This window comes from Grammomys surdaster, unplaced genomic scaffold (assembly GCF_004785775.1).
Source record: "Grammomys surdaster isolate TR1022 unplaced genomic scaffold, NIH_TR_1.0 61, whole genome shotgun sequence".
NCBI lineage: Eukaryota > Metazoa > Chordata > Mammalia > Rodentia > Muridae > Grammomys > Grammomys surdaster.
In genome coordinates this window covers 19,819,263-19,826,807 of record NW_021604563.1, presented here as the reverse complement: position 1 = coordinate 19,826,807, position 7,545 = coordinate 19,819,263, and positions in this window count along the sequence as shown.

Genomic DNA, 7,545 nt, shown 5'->3' with positions numbered 1-7,545 from the left:
TAATTGAATGTAGATATGATAATTCAAAACAATCTACTCCTTCTAGTCCCCTGTGTTCCTCTAGACAGACAGCTTTACTCCTGTTATTCCTAATGGAAATGAAATGCCTCTATCCAAACTGAGTTTCAGTTCCTTTATCTATTAACTGTCTATAATAATATTTTAGTATAATAAAATAAAAATTTATAGTAACTGATATTATCATATAGTAAATGATATATACAAAAATAATTTTCAGTCATCGTGTAGCTAACTCTTGAATCATTTTTTTATATTTTTGATCCTACTGGTTGTTTTGTTTTTTGTTTTGCTTTTGGCTCTGTATAGATAAAGACACACACACACACACACACACACACAGAGAGAGAGAGAGAGAGAGAGAGAGAGAGAGAGAGAGAGAGAGAGATTGAAAGAGAATGAAGTTGGGTTGGTAAGGAGAAGGGGAAAATCTAGGAAGAGCTGGGCAGAGTTAAAAACATGGTCCAAAATAAAAAAAAAAAAAGTAAAAAAAAAAAAAACTGAGCAAGCATGTAATGTGGCCATAATGTTTCTTTAAAAACAGTTTCTCCACCATTCAGGTTATTTTATCATTTGATAATTTGAAGAACCGAAGCATGAAACACCTACACTTACTTTAAGCATTGATCACCTTTTCAGAAATGACTTGTGCATGAATAAGTTTCTCCCTGGAGAATTATTAGTTCTGAGATTGGTCAATACCATGATTGATTTGTATTTTTGGTGTGTGCTAGAGGATGGGGATGAAGCCACTGTACTGTGTGAAAAGTAATTAAAACTCTATTAGGAGAGATATGAGATTGAACACTGTTTTCAGCCTAAGACCAAAATGTCCAGCCTTCATTAGAGCTGTGTTTTAGCAGTGCTATATTGCCTCCATTTTGGAAGTAATTTTATTCCTTTTTGTTTGTTTCTAAAGACTTCTAAGTCTAAATGTACTTATATTTTGATAGTAAATAATCTCCTACTTTAGACATTTTTTAATGAAATGAATTTCCTCACCAGCACCATTAATTGCTACAAATGTAATTTGTTTATGAAATATTGTTTGTTATAATAAAATGACTTTATACTTATCTTCAAATTATTAATTACTAACTGTAAGTATACTTTTAGATTAATATCCAAGGTTAGATTTCTATTTAGAAACTTGATAGTAGTTTTTAATCACCTTGAAATTTTATTTGTTTTAAGACTTTGCAAACCATGAATGTTTTTCTCCTAGGGTTTCAAATTTTTCTGTATTTCAGACTGGAAACTTTGCTATTTTGCTTTTGTTGCCTACTAGAATAAGGAAGATAACATTTGTTAATTACTTTGACTGCCTAATAACATTCTTGAGATTCTCAGAAACTAGAATAGACATTGTTATTTAAATGTCAGGTTGACACTACTCAGTAGAGGAGACAGAGAAGCAACTGCGCATGTGTGATATTACTTCTACATATAGTTAGGGAAGTGCACTATGCACTGGTTCCATTAATAACATTATATCTAAACGACAGAGCAGAAAGCCACAACACCAGTTTTTTTATTTGTATTTCCTACCTTTAAAATCATAAAAATCCTTGAGTAAAGGATTTATGCTTTCTACAGAAAACTATTTTGTAATAAGCTTGTTTCTGATTTAAATTCAGGATTTTGAAAAAAATTACATTTTTACACTTTGATGAAAAATAATTTTTCAATCATAATTATACTCAAAAGATATTTTTACATGCAAATTTTCCTCACCAAAGGAAACTGCTAATATTATATCAAAGTAACAGTGTGGAAACTAGCAGTTCAACTCATTTTTCATGTTCTTCTCTCATATTGTAAATCTTTGTAAGCAAATGACAAGCTTTTTGTGATTCTTATTCAGAATTTTGGATAAATGTCTTTGTATACTTCAATGAAAGTAATTTTTAAATTATAACTAAAATACTCAAAATGTATTCTTCTTATATACCCATTCCTCAGACCAAAAGTAGTGTTCCCTATAAAATATTGGGATCCAGAAAGATGCTTTTTATGACAAATGTTATTTTTGTAATATCAGAAATACAGCATAAAGATATTTTGTGAATTTAGAGTAAATTATTATATAAAGCCAAGACACTAAAATTTAAAAATACTCTATGGCAGATCTACAGGTCTATGATGAGTTTGAACAGAATTATTTGGTAAATTTCATTATGAATCTTACAGTATAATAATACTTTATCAAAATAGTGTTATAACCAGCACAAAGATACTTCATAAAATTGTTTCCATTCTGAATTATAACAATGTCTAGCTTTCAAAACTTGGAATATAGTTGGTGTTCCCTTTTTTAAAAAAGGTAGAGCACTATATGCCCATAAAACTTTTCACTTAGGAAGAGTTTTACCGTCTATGTCACAGACAGATGATGTTACTTGCCAATAGTAATCTCTTATTATTAATAGGTGCTATATCAATTATATTTGCTTTCTAGCCTAATTATATACTTTAAATACTAAAGTTAAAATTAAGATGGAATCATAGTACAAAATAAATAAAACTAGTAATTATAGCTACAATATGTATTTCATTTCAATGATAGATATTCCTAGTTAAGAGAATGCTTAAAGCTACCAAATATAACCATATAATATTTTAAAAATACATTCTCAGGTTTTGGCATTGGTGAAATTTCTCCATCTTTGGAGGAGCTAAAGAAATACTTTTACAGTTATAGAAAAAAGCAGTTAAGTCAGCTTTATGTCAACTTGACACAAGTTAGAGTCATTTTAGAAAAGGAAACTATGGTTTAGAAAATGCCCACAACTAGACTGACCTGAAGGCAAACCTGTGAATTATTTTCATAATTGATGTGCAGGGGCACAGCTCACTGTGGGCAGTGCCTCTGCTATAGGAAAGCAGGCAGAGCAAGCCATGAAGAACAACCCAATAAACAGTGTTCCTCCATGGCCTCCAGGTTCTTGCCCTGTTTGAGTTACTGCCCTGACTTCCCTGGATAAACTACATGGTAGCATGCAATAAACCCTTTCTTTCCAAGCTGATTTTGATCAAGGTATTTCATCACAGGACTAGAAACCATAACTAAAACAACAGGTAATTACAAGGTTACTCTTGCACACCAGTTGCCATTTTCAATCCAAACTTCCCAAGACCAGAATAGTATCTACTATTTAAAAAAATTATTCTTCTTTCATATATTACAACCCAACCACAGTTTCTGCTCCTTCCTCCCCTCCCAGTAGTATTTTGTCCTGCCCTACCCTCATTCTCTCCTATCTTCAGAAAAGGGCAGGCCTCCTACTGATATCAACCAAGTAGGGCATGTCAAGTTGCAGTAAGACTAGACATCTCCCCTCATGTTTAGGTTGAACAAGGCAACCTAGTAGGAGGACAAAAGGAAAGTAACTGCTTTTTTGGTCTTTAGCAAAGCCTTTTTAGTTATTAAAGTGTTAGTAAAGAATAAGGTTTGCTTAATTCTTTCAGTAGGTGGACTTACAATTCCAATGACGTTCTCAGAAAAAAGCAACTGCTTTTTCCAGAGCACAACATAAACAACAAGATTTGGAGCAAGAATTTCATACAGTAGGTAATTTTTGAACTTTATTTTGTGAATTTAGTTTGTGTGTGTGTGTCTATGTGTGTGACACAGGATGAGTGTGGTGATCACAGAGCAACTTGTAGGAGGAGTAGGTTCTCTCCTATCATGTAGGTTTTAGGGAATGAACTCTTCCATCAGTCCACGAGGCTGAGAAGCAAGGGTCTCTAGCCATTAAGCCATCTCAGATCCACACAGTAGTTCCTGTCATTTTTTTATAATGAATTTAAAACTAAGTGTATGAATGACTAGCACAGTTCTAAATAGGTTATCATGAGGCTACTTCTGTGAAAGAAATTATAAATATTACTCATGATTCTATGACTCATACATCCTGCAATATAGAAAATAAATCTAAGAACTTATTAGATGACATTATGTTCGTATACTTAAGCAAGAAGTTAAAGTGAATTTCTTAGAGATCTGCAATGAATCAATGGCAGACACAACATTTTATTTTAGAATTTAATTACTAGCAAACTTTTTACTCATACGGCAAGTCAATACTTGTAACTTTAATTAAAATTCACTCTGGTCTTAATGAGTCTGAGAATCAGCAAGGAAAAAAAACATGAAAAATTAAGATAGCCCATGAAAATCAAGTCTATTAGAAAAGAAAGACGCCTAAACATTTTGTGTTTTAAAATCATGTTTGGATGTTAGAATTTTCTCCCAGGAATGATCTAGAGAAGTCATGTATTGCTGTGACTCTGCAAAAAAAGGGACTGTGATAGACTAATAAATTGTGTTTTAACAGTGTGAAATATTTTAATGTTATCTAAGTCAATGACATTTAAAGTGTGCTGCATAGACCTGGGTTGTTTCATAAACTATTGGTTACTATAGAAACTGAAAACTTTTATAGCATTCAATATTTTGCTAAGTATAAAAATAAACTGGGGACTTCCGGTTTGGGACCGAGCCTAGAGCAGGTCGCAGGCAGCAGCTCCGTACCCAACCGCAGAAAACCAAGAAAAACAGGGACTCCCAGGAGCTTGAACTCACGCAGCATCCCAGGTCCCCTGAAGCTGGGCAACTGCAAGATCCTGCTTGGCAACTGCAGATAGACTCAAAGCAGTGTACCATATCATCTGAAGAATAGCAGGGAGACCATAACTCAAGCAGTGTACCATATCTTCTGAAGAATATCAGGTTGCAGTCCTCCTCGCCCCCACGAATAACCAGGACCCGCCGGTCGGGTCAAGTGGCACCCAGACGTGGGGCTCGAGGCACGGACCCATCCGGACGGACCCTCATTGAGAGGATGTGCGCACGACATCAAGATTGAGCAAGACAGAGATCATCGCCCGTGACCTGTCGTCCACGGAACCAGGTTGATGCTGCCATCAAGAAGGCAGTTGAAGTTCATTACCATCACCTGAAAATTGCAGAGGATCCAGAAGTGACTCCGCAGGAGACTGACACAGCTGTCAGCTCCCCTGCCTCCCCCTATGGTCGACCCCTAGACTTCCACGCCCTCCAGAAGGGTTCCTGGTATGCCTGGCTTTGCCCTCATTTCTCTCGCTAGAGAGCTTGGCTTCTTGATCACCACAACAAAAATTGGCTTTTTCCTAAACCAAGGCCACCCTTGATATGGCCGCTAACATTGGGGAGCCTTCCTTTATGACAATATTACACCCCAAACTGACAAATGGTTGGTAACTTGAACATTTACAAGAGACTAGGATGGCTGTGAGTTAGTCCAATGACGGGATTATTGTAGGTCCACTTCCCAGGGGCCCACCCAATGCAGCCGAAAAGGAGTGCGTGGTGCTGGGAGTGGGTGCAGCCTACATGGCCTAAGACAGGGCTCTCACCCTCCTTTCACCCACATCAGAGTCCCTTGACGTTGCCCATCGTCGACAGCCTAAAGCCTTCGACCATCGATGTGACTCGTCTCACATCAGTGTTTTGGGGTTGTGAACTTGTCTAAGACCCCCCATAATTAGACATCCAAATTCAAAACTCACATAGTTGGGATTGAACATAAGACGCCTTCTCTAACTAAACAGAGAAGGGGGAGATGCCAGAAGCCAGGACCCTCGCCCTTACCCTTACCCCCTACCTTTCCCCACCTGCACAATGTCCTCTGAAGCTTGGCAACTGCAAGATCCTGCTTAGCAACTGCAGATAGACTCAAAGCAGAGTACCATGTCTTCTTAAAAATAGCAGGGAGACCATAACTCAAGCAGTGTACCATATCTTCTGAAGAACTCCAGGTAGATCATAATTCAAGGCAGTGTACCATGACATGTTTCAAGGCACAGGCCAAGAAGATTTTGTACTTTTCCACCACCTGGACCCTCTTACCCCCTCCCCTTGTAAAACATGCTATAAAAAAAAGCATTTCATGTTCAAAAAAAAAAAAGAAAAGAAAAAAAAAATAAACTGGAGGTTGTATTTTATATGTCTCTTTAAAACATGTTTTCTCAATAATTATTCTTATTAATAAAATCTGGTCTTTCAGCTAGTTTGAGTAGCAATTGTTGAAGACAAAATGCATTCTGGAAATAGTTATTCAACATCTTTATGAGGCTTTACAATGTGCAAGGCATCATATTTGTAACTGATTATATTAAAAAAATAAGGCCGAATCCTCTTTGAAGTGAAGGTGAGATGGATGGTCGATACTAGGTTGTATCTGTTGTTGTTGTTATTATTTTGAAATAGGCTCTTGGTTGATAACTCAGTAATGCCTGGAATGCACTATTACTCTAGATTGGCCTTAACTTCCCAAGGTTTGTGACTATACGTATGTTCTTCGACACCTAGACTACAGGAACAATTAAGACACTGAATCCTATAGGCAGAGTATATGAATGTGAAACTTTTCTTTAATTGTTGTTAGGGACAAGTTTTTTAATTGCTATATGTAAAATGGACATGGAGATATCAGAGAGGGTTACAGAATACACTACTATAAATGAAATACATCCAGTAAAACAAACTTGTACTTCCACTACTATTGTGTTTAAGAAACACTATTTCATCATAGTTTAAGTAGTTAATCATATAATGTAATTCAATATTTTCAAGTATCATGAGCTTAGACTGTTTAACTGAAGTATAGATACAAATGTTAAAATCATAGCAGGTCTGTTTCAAATCCTAGTTTCACTACATATTAGCTTTGTAACCAGTTGTGAGAAGCAAACTTTATCATAGTGCTTGATCCACAGAAATGACATTACACACATTTCTGTATTAATGTTCATTTTGATTAGAGACCTGTCTGCTCCTGACAGCTTCCTGTTTTGGATTCTAAGAAGAAATTGAGCATCTTTGGAGTTACTCCATTTGTGGTGTGACAGCCACTAGGCAAGAATTGCCTCTTTTCATCTACAGACAAATTACTGTCCTGAAAAGGACACACTTACAGAATAGTCGACTGATTATATCTTCCAAGACAGAGTAATCAGCCCTTAATAATTCTACAACACTCGGTCTGTCAGATGATTCTGGGCCAGAACGGATGCTCCAACGTTTTGTAGTATAGGGACTTTCCAGGTGTTCAGTGGTCTTTATAAATTGGCTAAGTTTTAGAAGCTATCCTTTGTGCTTCCCATAATTTCAATTAATTCAGTCATTCTGGATTTCTGATGGAATTGAAGACTTATAGTCTCATAGCCAATCCTGGCTATTTACTTTTAGAGAAAAGATGTGAGAGGATGGTTTTCAGCTGACATTCATTCTAAAGCCAAGAAAAAAGCCAGGTTCAGAACTAAGTCTTTTAGTTAGGAGAGATGACAGAGGTTCTGTTTAGTCAACAAAATGTTGCACTGGGTATTAGGTCTATCTTGTACCTTACTGATATAAGTTGGTATAGTTATGCTCTAATTGTATTTTGAGAGAAAAGTTTTATTTTAACAGGAAAGGTGATATGTAGGAGGAGCTTAGAGGAGTAAGGAGAGGAAAAGGAGGAGTAAGGAGAGGAGGAGGAGAATGAG